The sequence below is a fragment of the Haemaphysalis longicornis genome, unplaced genomic scaffold (genome assembly GCF_048455015.1).
Source record: "Haemaphysalis longicornis isolate Haplotype H1 unplaced genomic scaffold, Haemaphysalis longicornis Haplotype H1 scaffold_2, whole genome shotgun sequence".
NCBI classification, from domain to species: domain Eukaryota; kingdom Metazoa; phylum Arthropoda; class Arachnida; order Ixodida; family Ixodidae; genus Haemaphysalis; species Haemaphysalis longicornis.
Genome location: NW_027526295.1, coordinates 87,060,364 through 87,076,328, shown reverse-complemented (window position 1 = coordinate 87,076,328; position 15,965 = coordinate 87,060,364).

Below are 15,965 nucleotides of genomic sequence, written 5' to 3'. Positions count from 1 at the left end.
TGGCTGTTCAGTGTATAATACGCTTCAAAGGGGAAGCGCACCTTCTTGCTTCTGAAGACGTTACTTCGGCTGAAGCACGGTGCCCTGGTCGGTACTGTTCTGAAGGCCGTCAACAACATTATGAAGCAGTCAGCTCGAACGTGTTTGTTTTTATACCAAATTATGCCTTTTTTAAATCTTACTAGCGCATCCTCAATTGAGTACCACCCGCCTAAAAAACCCAGTGGGAATGTTTCCGGTGGTTTCCTGTTGTCCCACCAACATATATCTGTTGCAAAGTTTCCGTGTCAATGGCTTTGTATCTTTGTGTTGATTGCACCTTGTAATGCGTTAATAGTAATCCACGCTGAATAGTTTTAGTCCACGATTTTTGTTTCGCAAAATTTGTTTGTAAATGTTTTTGATGTGTCCTAAATGAGAGCTGGCTTTCCAGTTCATGTGAAGCACTCACTGATGTACAAAGGCCATTTTGTGTTATGTTAATTCTGTTAACTATTCTCCCACTGCTGTATTTCTACTGACGCTTTTCGTGCTAATGCCAGTACCTTTTTATTTGTGGGTGTTAATGTCATTTTTATTGTCTTAATTTAATGTTTGTATTTCAGTGTTATCAATTGCTTTGCTGCATTTTTATTTGTGATTTTTTCTTGGATGTATCTTAAATAGGTGCTACGTCGCTTGTGTGCACACTGCATGTGGAGTAGGAACCGTTTTTATGCTGTGATATTTTAATTCCAACTAAATTGCTTTTTGTGTGAAATTGCAGAATGAACCGATTGTTGTGGTATTTTCTTGGAAAATAAAGTCTGAGCTTGTTTTTTCTTCATTTCCGTGTTTAAAATAGCTTGTCCTGTTTTGTTTGCTTGTAACTGCCTATAGTACCATCGTGGGGAAGGTGGGAGGGGGGAGGAGGGGGGGGGGGGGGGCTAGTAGCAGGCGGAGCGAAAACACGCTGCCTCGCGGGGAATAGCAGAACGCTCTTGAGGCGTCACGAGATGCTTTCCAAGAGAGAGTAGTAGTGCCCTTCTGCAGTATCCGGGAACGCCGCAGCCTATAGAGCTTATTCACGCCTAAAGGGAGTGACGGAACGCTGCCTTGTAGATGGCATTGCAATTCCCAAAAAGGGTTCAAGTACTCCTCTTCGAAAGCCGCAAGTAAATCCCACGTGGAGTGTTTCTCCTCTCGCTTGGCCGCCACGCGCTACTCCCAGGAAGAGTAGCCCAATGCTTCCAAAGGGAGTGAAATATGGGACAAAAGTTTTTACTCCTAGACAGAGTGCCCAGCACTCCTCGACTTCTTAGAGTGCGCTGTAACAACTAAATGTGTTTATCCCGAAAATATTGATGTTGTAAAAGTTGATGGCGCTACACGATTGGTACTGTGGTGACGCTCGGAAATAATGAGACGAAGTGCAACATTTGGGTTCATAAATTTGTGCGCTACATTTAATAGTAGGAAAGAAGTATTAAGCGTAACCGCATGGAGCGTTTTCTGCTCGCGAAAACGCGCCGCGCACACCCACAGGTGCGCTGACGCTGGCGCGTTACCACCCGCACGCTGCGCGCGCCGCTGTCGGCGCCGCCAACATGGCGGCGGATTCGGCAAGGAAGTGGTGTCGGGAGGTCGAGCAACCGCTTCTAAGCGCTCTCTAAAATGCCGCTCAAAGCACGCAGGAAGTTGCTTGTGCGATGAAGGAGCTTATATTGTGGGTGAAAACAGTAATATAAAACATTATCCGCGCCGCTAGTAAAAGCTCCCATTCAATATCTGCTGGGGACTTATGCCTAGACCACCTAAACACCCGGCGGAGCAAGCCGGCTGTCTCAAGCGCTTCGAAACCGCCGCCATGAGGCGCGCGCTTCGCCATTGGCGCAAGTCGCCAGGCTCCTCCCACTAGCGCGCGACGCTGTTCAAAATGTAGCCCAGGCAGATGCTGCCGTGGGCGTGGAATCGTTGACGCGGGCGTCGAAAAAAACGCACGCGCAACGACGACACGCGCGAATCCAGGGAAAAATGCTCCATGCTGTTCGGCCTTTAGAAAGTGATATGTATGCCTTCTGAAGCACCAGCGCAAAATCTAGGTAAAAGATTTAAATCAAACAAAAATTACTGGACTCCTAATCTTTACCGCAAGACCACACCACAGTGTTATGAGCCACCGTCCGCCTCGGAGTTAAATATCCAGCGGTGAACATGTTTCGCTCATTCTGAGAAAAAAGGCTCCAGAGACATCTACGTTTGTGTCCTAAGATGGAAGGCGCGATGGCGATGATTAGACTCCCAAGGAGGGTTTTCGTACGCAGTTGCTACATTTCCAATCAATGCTTCAAGAGCACTAAAGGTCATCTAAGAGAGAAAGATTAGCAACCAGGGTTTTTAATCGCCGTGACCCAGGAAAGACAAAGGCTCCGTGCAGTTGTGTGGATTAAAGTGTTAGCGCGAAAGGTTGCGGATGCGACGGTGTTGGACAGACCGAGCGAGGAGGAGCCAATGTTAGGGTTTCAAAATGTTTTTTCTGTGATTTATAAGCCTAGCTGAACAATTTCGCATTTACGTATAGTGAGAGAGAGAGACAGAGACAATGAAGATCTTTGTGGTTGAATAAATAGTTGTGGTTTACGAAGGCAGGGTACAGAGATCACAAGGAGCTCAAGGGTGAGGCCTGAAAACTAGTGCACCAGATGCAGCACCTCCTTCTCTTGCCCTCTCAATCAGCCCACGCTGATCTTAAGGTAACGAGATGGTGAAGGCTGCCTCCCATATCGCGAAGGAGTGGAATATATTACGCTTGAGTTTTCTCCCCTGAACATACCCTTGGTCGTGGCTAAGGTGCGTGCAAGGGCGTCGATGTTTCCCGGATTTTATCAGAGTTTTACGATATTGTATGATATTGCTAGCGAACATTATATTACGCATAAATTTGCAGATACTTGAGTTGGTTTTTCGTCCCCAGAGTTTGTGATTCCTCGGCATTTACACCTCGTCGTAGCCAGGGGGAAAGATCTTGTTCCTAGGGTTAGAATAAGGTGGGATAAATGTTTATTTTACGAGTGCCGGTGCTGCTGTATGGCACCCGCGCGATGGGGGGCGTCCTTGGTCCGGGTGCTCTGGCTTTGGCATCCAGCTCATGCCCTCTTCACCAGTATGCGCTGGGTCCAAGGGTCCGGACTTTTCAGGCAGGCCACCAACTGGTCGTTAGAGGAGGAAGGCTTGGGGTTTAGACCTTAGGTTTGTCGTCACTTCCATACCTGATGGTACAGGGTGCCCGGCATAGAGTTAATACTACTGACTCTAGAGGAAAAGCTGCCCGGTCAGCCCGTGCATTGAAACCGTGCTACACCCGGGCGCTGACATGATGCCACCCTCACAGCGTTGCCCGCTGTCTTTTTGCCTACTAGAGTTGGCGGCAGTAGTTGGTATTCACCTAGTAACCAACGCATTCCATCATGGCAGCCACCGTTGCTGTGAGTGCGCCGTCAAAGCTTTGCTGTGCAGAAACGTTGTGTGAAGTTTTTCCTGTGGTAGGTAGCGAACTTTTGCGCCATGCTGCCGCGTTAGATGCAGTTTTGCATTCTCCGCAACTGAGAAGGGTAGCGCGTAGATTAGCGGGTACTGTTTACGCTCGGAGAGGTAGCTTTTGCGGGTGCGTCAGGGGAGTTCGGTCGTCGCTTCGGAGTTGAGCGGACGTGTTCTTTTGTGCTCCTGTGCTTCCGAGGGGCTTCATTTCGGCGGCCCGTGGCAAGCGCGAGCTGTTGGGCGTCGCCGGCTTTCGCTCTGCTGGTGTGGGCGGTCGAGTGCCAGCTCCCGCCCCCCCAGTACCCGTCTCCAAAGCGGTCGGGACCGCCGCAGACTTCGCTCTTCGTCGCACCATGCTGGCCTCCCCGCTTCACCGTTCCCTTCGAGGTTTCTCGTCTTCCGGACGCAGCATTACACCAGCCAACAGTGTTCGTGGTGTGTTGTGTGCGACGGAATCGACCACAGTAGAACTACTCTTCTCTACTCTTTTCTCACCTTTCTAATCTTTACTTTTCTCTCTCCTATCCTATTTCCCCAACTATTCCCGCTTCCGGTCTGTGTTAAATGCAGTTGAGCTCCCAATACGGCTTAATAATAAACCCAGACCATTTACTGTCCTTCTTTCTTTAAAAAGAAATCACTTCCCCCTGATTTTTTCCTGGTGGATTCCCCTGTATTCGCGCATGCGCTGTTTCTGTATATATCATTGTGTGCGTGCGAAAAGAGTTCAGTTGATATGCAGCGCTAGTCCTGTGTAGTCTTTTCTTTGTTGTCCCGTCTGTACAGCGCTATTTTAACATTTTTCACACGCCCCCCCCCCCCCCCCCCCTGTATGCATCAGCTGATTGTTTTCGCAATCTATTGAGGTGCTCTTTACAACTACTTGCTTTTCTAGCGAATGGAAGTTCGAACTGGACAACTCTTCCAAGAAATGCATGTAAATGGAAATCGTATTTGTGACTGCACTTTATGCTAAACAAACACGATTTCTGTGCCTGTTCCTGTGCCTGTCTACGAGGCCCCTGCAGCACGTGTGTCAACTTTTTTCTGCAGTTGAAATGCTTTTATGTAGTGTCCCTTGCATTAGCTTAGATTCAATAACCGTGAAATACCTAAGCCTAATATTACTAAGTTATGTGCATCAAGAAACTCACTCAAGAGATTTTCCGTTTTAAGTGCAAATGCACTTTATAAGCGACCCTGAATTCCGGTGACCGCCGTCCGTCCACATAGCAACAGCTGCGGGTGCGCGCGCTCCTCGTCTTCCTTGGCAACGGGGGGAGATGGGCGCGCGCTGCCTGGCCGCTGACATGGCACATACCCACGTGGGGGATTGGCCAGGAATCTCCTCGTCTTCCTTGGCAACTGGGGGAGACGGGCGCGCGCTGCCTGGCCGCTGACATGGCACGTACCCACGTGGGGGATTGGCCAGGAATCGGGCGTGAGAAGTGCTAATGCACCCGTTTAAAGAAGTACTGACACGAAATTTCAAAGCTGAGATCCGCTCTAGCAATCACGTACAACGACAACACAAATAGGTGTCTGTGCATGGCACATACCCACGTGGGGGATTGGCCAGGAATCGGGCGTGAGAAGGGCTAATGCACCCGCTTAAAGGAGTACTGACACGAAATTTCAAAGCTGAGATCCGCTCTAGCAATCAAGTACAACGACAACACAAATAGGTGTCTGTGAATAAATGCATCTTTCTTTCTTTGTAGTTGTGTGTGTGTGTGTGTGTGTGATCTCTCTTTCGCGAACATTACCGAACCGCGCAAATTCAACTCATGCATTCGCACTTTCACATTCTTCCGCTCGGGGAAATGCGGGGAAAATTTTTCTAGGTACGCTTAGAAGATTTGTCATTGATTGTATGCTTGGGGACGTCACACAAGATACATGATTAATGTTGTCAGTTTACATTAGGTCGCAATAATTCTATTTAATAGTAGCTTAAACAAAATCTCCACAAAAGCAAACTAGAGACTAGAAGATATCATGTAGAACGCGCATTTCCATTCTGGGGTTGTGGAACTATAGCTTTCAGTACTTTCAACTACAAAGAAAATAGTGCGAGTGTTCATTAGTCGCAGCAGGGCTCTTTACCTTTTAAAATTTCATGCCACCTCTCCCAGAATAAGGAAAGAGGAAAATTGTGTGAGGAACTATTTCCAGCAAAGCTATGGCAGGTTTAAAGCCAATAAACAGACAGGGTTAAAAGCCAAAAAACCTATTTGAAGAAAAAACAATTTCATGATAAAAAACCTAAGCACTGGAGAACAGGAGAAGAACGAAATAAACAAATACAAGCAGAGGAAGCATAAAAGAGCAAAAAATGAACAAAGCAAATTCAATTCTACGAGGCAGTTAGTCACAAAAGCTTCCACGAAGGAGCTGACACTTCATTAGAAATTTAAAAAAGTTAGAACTTATGTACCCTATTTACATTATGTACACAGAAAATCAGACATATTTCAGTGGTTTTAGACAGGATGGAGCTGAAGTAGCCAAATCAGTTCTTGCCTTAAAGAAGCAGATTGCAGTGATTAAGACAGAAAAACAGTCACAGGTGCTGTAGGGGTGTCACCAGCATGCAGCATCCTTCGTTTGCCCGTTTTGTCATTCTGCCTGCTTGTTTGATGCCTGTTTTTTTCGCCCATGGTGCTGCCTTTGTACTGGCCATTTCCACGCCATGTTTTTTTTCTCCCGAATTTTTTACCCTTTATTTTATGCCAGTCCTTTCCGTTCCTTTCAAGTTTCCTGTTCCCATTTCCACATGTAACACAGCCAGCTGGACAGTTCTTCTTCTTTCCTTGGTTAACCTTCCTAGCTTTCTTCTACAGTTTCTTCATTTCTTTGAAGTCGCACATTTGGTCATCTTAGCCTTGCTCTTACCATCACAAACTTCCCTAGAGGTCTGGCGGTATTACTGGTGGTGAAATAAAATTTGTTGGATGAGAATTGGTTGTATATATGACCCTCTTGCTTTTTCTGTGTTTATTTTTGCCTATGATACACGGGCTGATGGCATTGCGATGGCCCATTATTTTTGATTAAATAAGAATGCTGATGACCACAATCTGAATGAGCATTAGCCAGAACTTTCATAACCAGCTACAGCATTACTGGAACCCAGTTTCGGTAATGCAACTTCGTCATCATCCTTGTTGCTGTGAGCACGCTGGAATGGAAGCGTGGAAATTCTACAAGGTCTGGTGTGACACCTTTGTGGCCACCGGTTTGATGTTGGCATAAATGAGAAGGCTGTGCTATACATAATTCCTTCGTTCTATCGCGTATCGCATTCGCATATTGCATTCCGTCCTTTTATCTAGTGTATACAGCTGAAAACGTCTCCAGATGGCCCTGGCTGAACCGATACGTGCAGATTTAACTGTCGCAATAAAACGTAGAGTTCAATTTATTGTCGGCTTTCTTAATTACTGCCATATGCAATGCACATTAAGTGTCTGAATACTCTATATTAGCGATTGATAGTCTCATGCTAGGCAGTCTGATTCACCTGCTATAGTTATGCTTGGCAGCTGTTTCAAAATTAACCACTACGATTGATATAATGAGGGGCAATAACAATTTATAGGTGCAGTCAAATTAATTTACTTTTCAAGGGAGACGTATATCCTCCGTCGACTTCGCCTTGCACAAAATACATGACGGTCCCATCGCGACCCAAGAAAGCGCATATGTGTGCTACCTCAACATGCTTCCTAGGCGGTTTCTGTTGACAGACAGATTTCCGGCCGAACCCGCAGGCATTTCAGGCAAAACCGCCTGCAGGCGGGGTGGTCCTGATAATTGGGCTTGAATAGAAGTGTCCGTTTCCGTTCATTGGCAAAGGCATCCAGGGAAGGACAGAATGATTTTTCTTAACGCCTCACCACACGGGTGTGGTGAGGCGTTACGCTAGGCATGGTAAAATCGTTCGTACATTTGTTTGTTTTGAATTTACGAATCATATACGATTACAAGGAGCCGATCTGCCCAGACATGTTTCGCGTAACATGATATGGCCGGCTGACGGCGAGTTCAAATCGGCAGCAGCCACTACGAACATGTAGAGAAGGTGTCCTTGAAGATAGGCGGCGGCGGCTTTATTCCGTATCGTCGGCAGTCTTCGCAAGCTTGTCTTCGCAAGCAACGAAGTGACACAGCAGACACTAATGCATGTTAGAGTGAACCTTTGTAAATTAGTCCCACACGACTGACGCTCCTCACAATATACCGAAACTGAATTTGGCTCCTCAGCCCGACGTCTTCTTTTTGCTTATAATTTCATTTATTTTTGTTCGTCAAGCATCAATACTTCAAGAAAACTAATAAAAAGCATACAAACTCGTAAAGAAATTCAGTTATTGCCATAAAAGTTGCATAATTTTAGCTTAGGGCCCTAAATTTGTGCCTCATTTTTAAAAAAAATTCTTAGCCATATCTTCAACTACTGATCTGGCAACTACAGCGTGGCAGCATGGCGGCATCTGCGTTTAGACACATTTTTGAGCCAGCTTTACCCGCCTGGTGCCCGGTAAGGGATAGAAATTACAGGTGGCCAGGTTTACGGTCGCCTCTTCATGCCGAGTTATTTAGGCATGGAATGAGGATTCGTTCACGTTTTTCGAGGAGGGAAGTGTGGTAGTCGTGGTCCCCAACAGCCTGGTATGCAAGTTCGCGTGTCTCTGGGTCAGTGCGTTGTTCTCTTCCAGACCACTGTGTCCGGGTGTCCAGGTGAGGTTATTAATTTTTTGCATTAGGGATGGGAATATCTTACCGAAGCACTTAGGTATTCTGACTGCAGAAGAGAGTATAATGCCCTTTGAGAGTCTTTAATGATGTTACGCTTCCATTTATTACTTCCGATATTGGGGTTGCCGAGAGGATGGCTCCAACTTCCACTCATTTCATCGTGTATGTTGGAGGGTCAGGCAGTCACAAAGATTTCCAGAGTAGTGAACAACGACAATCCAGCCTCGCACTTTCATACATCCCAGAGTCGGTGCTTGCTGTGGCATCATGATTTTGGAACTTTCTCCGAATAATCCTGATACGGTGATATCGCCTGTCCCTGTGTACGATCGCATCCATAGTTTGGGTACAGGAGAGTTTTTATCCGCAGTCGCTGGAATGGTGGCTGGTGTGTCATGGCTTGCAGTAGTTTGTTTTCAAACGGGGGAGGGGCTGCTGGTCTTCTATACGATCCCCCCCCCCCCATAGTTTGCTTTTTCATCCGCTCTTTTGGTGCTCTGAGAGTGGTTTCTGTTTTTTCTTCAAATGCGTTAGGAATGCACTGTTGAGGGCATATTCATCGTCATTAGCACTAACACCCTAATAAGGACGACTGCAGGGTGACAGCCCCTCCAACTGGCCTTCACCCACTCCTGTCCTGCGCTTGCAGAGTCCATTATTTGCTCCGAATATTGTTATTTATCCCTCCAACGAGTAAATGGCCTCTCCCTTCTTCAAGACCGATCTATGCATGTCCATCCTGTTAGCCTGGTGGTACAGCCGATGTTACTTTGTCTTGCGGTTAAAATTACGAGTTTGAGTTCCGCCTCATATGCTTTCCGGATGATAGTGTTTCGATCACTTTCTTTAGTGCGCTAAATTTGAGGTACCGTAGAGTCTGCAACGTTCGGCTCCTGATTAGTGGGTTACATGAGTCTTATTGGTTCTTCTATTCTTCTTTCTCTTCTCTTGGTTGGACATTTTTGCCGGCTAAAGATTGGTTAGTTGGTTAAAGATCTTTTTGGTGGTTGTGAGTTTGGCACCACCGCTTGTCTCTACAGCCACGATGATCATTATTACGTGACTGCCTCTTCGAGCACATCAGTACTAATTTTAGGGCGATGTTTAACTCGGCTGTGGGGTGCCATTTTCGTTTGCGAAACCGAGCTCGCACCGGAGACCCGTGGGAATATTGCAAAGTATTTTGAAATCTTGTGCCATTAGAATCTACATGGTGAGTTTTATTTCAGTGCTTTTCTGCGTATAATATATGTCTTCCTTGATCTATGAGACAATGGCTTGAATACGTTTCTCCCTGTTTTAGTCAGGCCACCCAATGTTGGTGTCAGCTTAAGTTCCAGTCAGAAACACGCCGCGGTAGCTCAGTGGGCGAGGCGTTGCGCTGCTGAGTCCAAGGACGCGGGTTAGATTCCCGGCCACGGCGCCCCTTTTCACAAAAACAACATTGTGTTGATATTTCAGCGCACGCTGAAGATCCTGACGTGATCAAAATGATTCAGAGGATTTCCACTAGGGCGCGCCTAGTATCCTACGTGTAGCTTCGGCGGATGGATTACTGTAAATTTATATTTTTTGATCTGTTGGAAACACGCTTTGCGGTGATGACGTAGGTTGCCGGCACAGCTTGCCATCGTGTCTTCCGGGCATGCTGCCACTGATTGGGCATTGAACAAACTTCACCACGCAGGCGCGGCACTTGCTGAAAACGCGTGTCCTTTCCTTCACAACAGTCGTTGTAGCATTGTCCTCCTTTCGAAACTTCAGTTGCCGTTGCGCCACATTACTATTCGGCGGAGCTCTCGAATCTTGCTGCCTCAGTCGCAGCTTCCGGGTGGCAGCTGTGACATATTTCTGCGGACGCCTGATGAGCACGGCTGATAGCGGACGGCTAAAACCCACGGGAGAATTAAAAATGAGCCAATGACAATATCGCGTTAATGAACGAATTGATTTGATATGATTACGCAGATATCTGCGACCGTGAAGGGAAATCGAGAGCCCCATGTTTTTCCACTATAATACATCTTTAGTTCTTTTAAGTTTATCTCGCAATGAAACGGACGCATGTTGCTCGCTCGGAGGAAGAGGGCGAGCTGGAAGAAAGTAAGCCTAAACGGAAGCGGGAATGGCCGCGAAACAGCGGAAAGCCGCTGCCGCCTGCGCTGCCGCCGGAAGTATGAGCTCGTCGTCTGGCGTCGGAAGTAGAGGGGGGGGGGGGTCGTGACGCGCAGCCAAAGATTTTATGTCCCCACTGGTTACATGTTCGATGTGCTGATGGGAAGTTTAAACGTGGACGTCAAACAGTCCAGTACGATCTGTCCGGTGTCCTTGGTGGCAAAGCGGATTGAGTTGGTTTATTACACAGAGAGTTAGACGCTACGATGCGGGGAAGAGAAAACTCTATGTTTTTCCGCGAGGAAAAAGTTCTAGTCCTTCCAAGCTTCATTAGCCTAATGGACAAAGTTTCCGAACTCAGAAATTTAAAAAAAAACGGGTTTTGATTCCTGCACTCTGTCGACAGCGTCCAGTTTTGCAGGTCATTCTTCTTCGCAGAGTAGAAGGGAACTAAATTTTTACATGCCACGTGAGCAACTTTATTTGATAGCGAGAGTATATCGAATGGACGTCTCTAGAAAAGGAAGTTCTTCTTCGATCGCAAGTATTCTAGATCCGATTTGATGGTTCCAGAGAGAATTACACGAAAAAAATATATGCTCGCAGGGCCAACTCCGCGAGGTATGATTCGCCAAAACCCGTCTGTGCAAGTCACTTTGTTAACTGCTCTTTCGCCGATTCTGTAGTCTTTCAGTTTTTAGCAGATCACAAGCCAATTTATTTATTTAAAACACCCCTAAAGGCCTTCAAAGGAAGGTATTACATGGGGGGGGGGGGGTTCTAAAAACAACCAGAGTAGACGAATATCCACATACAGCGTATATAAATAAAACAAAAGCAGAAGAAAAAATGATAAACGGTGTTTCACGACTGCCCTGTGTCGTCCTTGGCAAAATTACACCTGGTAAGGTGATAGTAGGCACCACTTATGCTCTTTACGCCCGCTGGAAGCTGCCCAGGCGGGCCGACCCGAGCCATTCCGCCTTCCCCCGTGAAAGGTTTACCGCCCGAGTTTCATCTCCTGCCAGAAGAAACCGATGATAACGACTGCTGCAACCAACACAATGGTAACAGACGGTGCGTCCCCAAGCGACATCGTTCCAGAAATCCACTGCTCACGGCCGGAAGACTGTCGTAAAGGTTACAGCATGCCCAGAATGTTTACAGGTGGGATGACGACAGCTGGTATGTTCAGCAGGTAGCTGGTGCTCTTTTGTTTGGAAGACAAAGCTTAAATTCATTTCGCGAACCTTTAGTTTTCACAAACATACCGGAGGCTGTTCAAGACAGAATTTCTAAATGTATTTGGTACGCTTGTTAGAAAAGAACAAGGCGAGGTCTTGCTGCAAACGCGCACGTGACAACCCAACCAAAGCGATGTTTTGTTCGTTGAAGACATGACGCTGTTCCATCGAATTGGCCGTCAGATTGCAGAAGTGGAAATGCTGCGCTTTTTAACGCGAAGCATAAAACAGGGTGAGGTTACCGGCAATATATGACGTCTAGATCAGCAAGATATTGCCAGCCAGGCTGCGACGCGTCAGGTGGCAATACTGAGCCGCAAGATGATGTTCTTTATTTAAGCCACACATTTTTCCTCAGGCCTGGATGAGGGTAATTTTTAAGTACGTGCGGCTTTCTTTCATTCAGTACCAGTTACAATTAGGAAGGTGCGATTTTCGATGTTTTTGTATAAATGTTTTGGCGTCAGTTCAATAATACCGGCTGATAAATTTGTTCTTTGTTAGAAATGAACTGGTTTTTTTTTCACAGTTAGCAGCCGCTCTGAATGAATGGAACATTTCAATTTTTTTTTCTCAGCGAAGCGTTGCTCTATTTCTTGAGAAGCTTCATAGGAGGGTCGCAATTAGTGGTTTATTTTGTTTCACATCAGGAATATCAGGACATCAGGAACCTATAAGAAAATGGCGGTATAATTTGGGTGTGCAAGCTGATCCTGGAACGACGGCGCCACATTGGATATGAAAAACGAAACGCGCGATGGGGATTCACGGTAGAGAGGACCCGAATCAATTAACAGATGACCATACAACCTCTTTTGTCAATAGTTCATCATGACCACCCAAATTTCCTTAAGAGCTCATATGAATCATATTAAACTATTCCCGTGGTTCATCGTTGTCAATTCTCGTCATCTGGTGTCAGGTGGCCTGTCTTCGCCTGTGCCACGTTACCCCGCTTCACGGAATGAAGCTCGTGATTCTCTTAGTCACGTTTCTTGCTCTGTTCTCAGTTTAGTTTTAGAAGTTTCCCTGTGCGTGTCTGTGCTTGTGACATGGTGTCGTGAGGTTGCTCACTACAGACGAAAAGCAGCATTTGCGTCTGCTTTGAATGACCTCATAAAACCACATCACAATCACATACACCGATGTACACGATAGAAGTACATGAGAGCAAACTATGAAAGAGCCGAGGGGCTGATTTTGGAAATCGGGGTAACTTGGCACTACAGACAACAAACGATCTGAAACCAGATAACTGGTACCGACAACTATTAACCGTGGGAACAGAACTGTAATTCGTATGAGATCTTAAGTACTATTTTTTGCCATCGTAAACATTCTACAAAAGAAGATTTCTGATTGTCTGCTACCTCATCTGGCTTCTTAATACTGTGAGTCGCAATCGGAAGTTTTGTTGCGCATATCCCAGTTGGAGGCGTCGTTCCAAGACCGGCTTGCACGGCTGACCGGGCCCCTGTTTTCCCACAGGCGGAAATGGTTGCTATTTATTTTCAGAATACACAGGCGTATACCGTGTTTTTTTCCCTGTGTCTAACAAAATTGACCAAAAAATGCGACCTTTATGGAAAGTGTCAGTTCTCAGGGAGCAGCGGTTCCCTAACAAAAATTTGCGTCCCTTTTAAAAATATGACACCCTGTATAGCACCAACCAAAACTATGAACAAAATGGCGTCCTTCGCGTGTATACCCACATTTGTTGTTACCCGTAATTATTTGTTTGGCACACAGTAGCTTAAAACGAAATTCAGGAAGCAGCGCCCTAAAGAGACAGACACGTTTCGGCTAAATCGTATTTAAACCCGTCTACGATATACTACTGCAAAAACGATTTCCGGGATTTTATTGACAACCTTAATTTCACAATGCCACTCATCGGGAGATTGTCAAAACTACTTTTTTAGCGGGGGTCTGGTGGGGGGGGAACCAACCCGTGGGCAATGAGGCGCACGCTAGCGGAGTGCTGAGGGCTATATCTGAACGCTTTGAGCTCCAGGACGTGCGGTAAAAATAATAAATGCCACCGTTTTCGCGTTTCTCCTCTATCTAAAGACTTACTAGTGCACGTGGGCACCGCCCCTTCTTCTAGGGCTCAGCAGCGCAACGCCCTAGCCATTTTCCCATCACGACGGATGGTTAGGCCATTTCTCGAGAGCCTTCGGTAGTTTATTAGGCTGATTATTTACTGGATGATTTTTCTAGTAATACACAGAGAAGGTTTATTTAAACATGCGTACCTCATATAACTTTCAACTGTATATGCTACGCTTCGATGTGCCGCACACCAAACATTTCGGACACTGTTTCGTGCAGTACGAAAAGTTATTGGAATAGTGCTTCTAAGGCACTGCGGATTACATGCAATATAATACGGCTAATAGGCGTAAATAATACGTGCATTCCTAGATGCAAGCACACATTGTGTGATTAGTGTTTTCTGAAGGAATGATTTGGGAGCCACTACTTGCCATACGCATCATAGCAACTGTAAGAAGGATTCAGCTCCTAGCAAATATTTTCCGTAAATTGTCTATGTCGTAAAACCTAGTTAAACGTATATATCAGCCTCAAGTATTTTGCTAGGCTAAAATAGCAAAGTGAAAAGTTTTTCTTTATGGTCCTTTTATACAGTAAGAGTTCTTTTATTCGTTCAAGTTGCGCGTAGATGGAAAAAGACCACGAATATATAAATTAAATTAAATGTTTAAAATAAATTAAATGTCATAAATTAAATGTCCCGTCTGTCTTTTTTTCTGGACGTCCATTTTGCTGCTTATGCTCGCATACGTTGGTTGATGTTTACTCTGTAGTGACATTGAGCATGACAGTAAGAAACCGCAATACATGTCGTTTCGTTCGCCTTCATTCCTCGTCAACATCTCGACACACATGACATTGAATTCCGTTAATCTTTCAATGTTCATACAGTGTAGATGTAGATTGAGTTTTCACACTGCAATTGACTTTTATCCGCAGAAACAAAACGAATTTACCACTTCTGTTCATAAGCGGACTGGTATGACTGGTCGCACTTCGATCTTTATTTTTATGAATAAGGGGAAGCTCTAAGCTATAAGGTCTCCTGTTCTACCTGTTAAGCTAAAAAGCAGGGACAATTTTCGAAAAAACACATTATGGTGAACATGACTTCACAGGATTTCAGAACTTGATAAGTATTTCGTAAGAAGTGCTTGTAGCCTTTATTACCTTATTTTTTACCTTTATTTATTAAATAGAAACGCGGCCTTCACCTGAATATTTGCTTTTGGTTTCTCTTTGTCGCTAATATTGAGAAGAACAAACTGTGTTTGTTTCAGTTTTTAAAAGTCGGTGCACTGTACAAGATGGAAAAGAAAACGTTTGATTATACGGGACACAACGACACAATCTGTTTCAGTTCTAAAACAATTTACATGAAAGAAGACACACACGTTGCAATACAGCATGTTCAGTACTACAATCTTTCACTTCAAAACTGGTAAGAATGGGTTAGTGGATTGACGGCAATGAAGTTCCGAATTTTTCATGTTGTCAACATAGTCGAAGCAAAGCCCCAAGAAGACTCTCTAACACCCTGTGGTACAGCTGTCATTACCATCCTAATAATTTTGCGCTGATCACTCCAACGAGGGGAATCTGTACATTGAGCATATTAGGTGTTTTCCGTGTTTTCCTCACTAATTCTTGATACCACTTTGCAATACTTATTGGTTTTCGGGAAAATCTTGTCCATAGCAATCTCGAGCACAAATGTAGAGATGCTGTCCTAAGTAGCCTATAAAGAGGAGAGCAAAAGCATTTTTTCTTGCAGAGTTAATGTAGTGTAAATGAATAACTATGTTATCAGCGCCCAGGCAGTCTGCAGGGTGTAGGGACTAACAATAACGCATTCCTATCACAGTGTAGGAGACCAAATACAGTGTTTATTTTTCCTAAATACTCATTGAAGACGTTGGCAAGGAATAAAATGTTTTTTCTCCAGGAAATGTCATGACCTGGCAGTCCCATTCAGGTGTCGTACTCGTTTCTGCTGATATATGTAGGACCATTCATAAATTATTTTACACTGTTATATCATTATCAACTCCCAAGAGTTCAAACTTGAATGGCGGCAAAAGATCTTTTTTTACAGTTACACTAACATATGTTATGGTTGGCACGTGCAAATGGTTTTGCTTGAAAACGTTAGCCATACAACAGCCAATAATGTCCGGAATTTGCCGCGACAAACGTGTAAGGGCCCAAGCAGAATATTTATATGTACAGGTGCTCCAACTGTTAAACGGAGGAAGAGAGCGTTCAATGAACCAG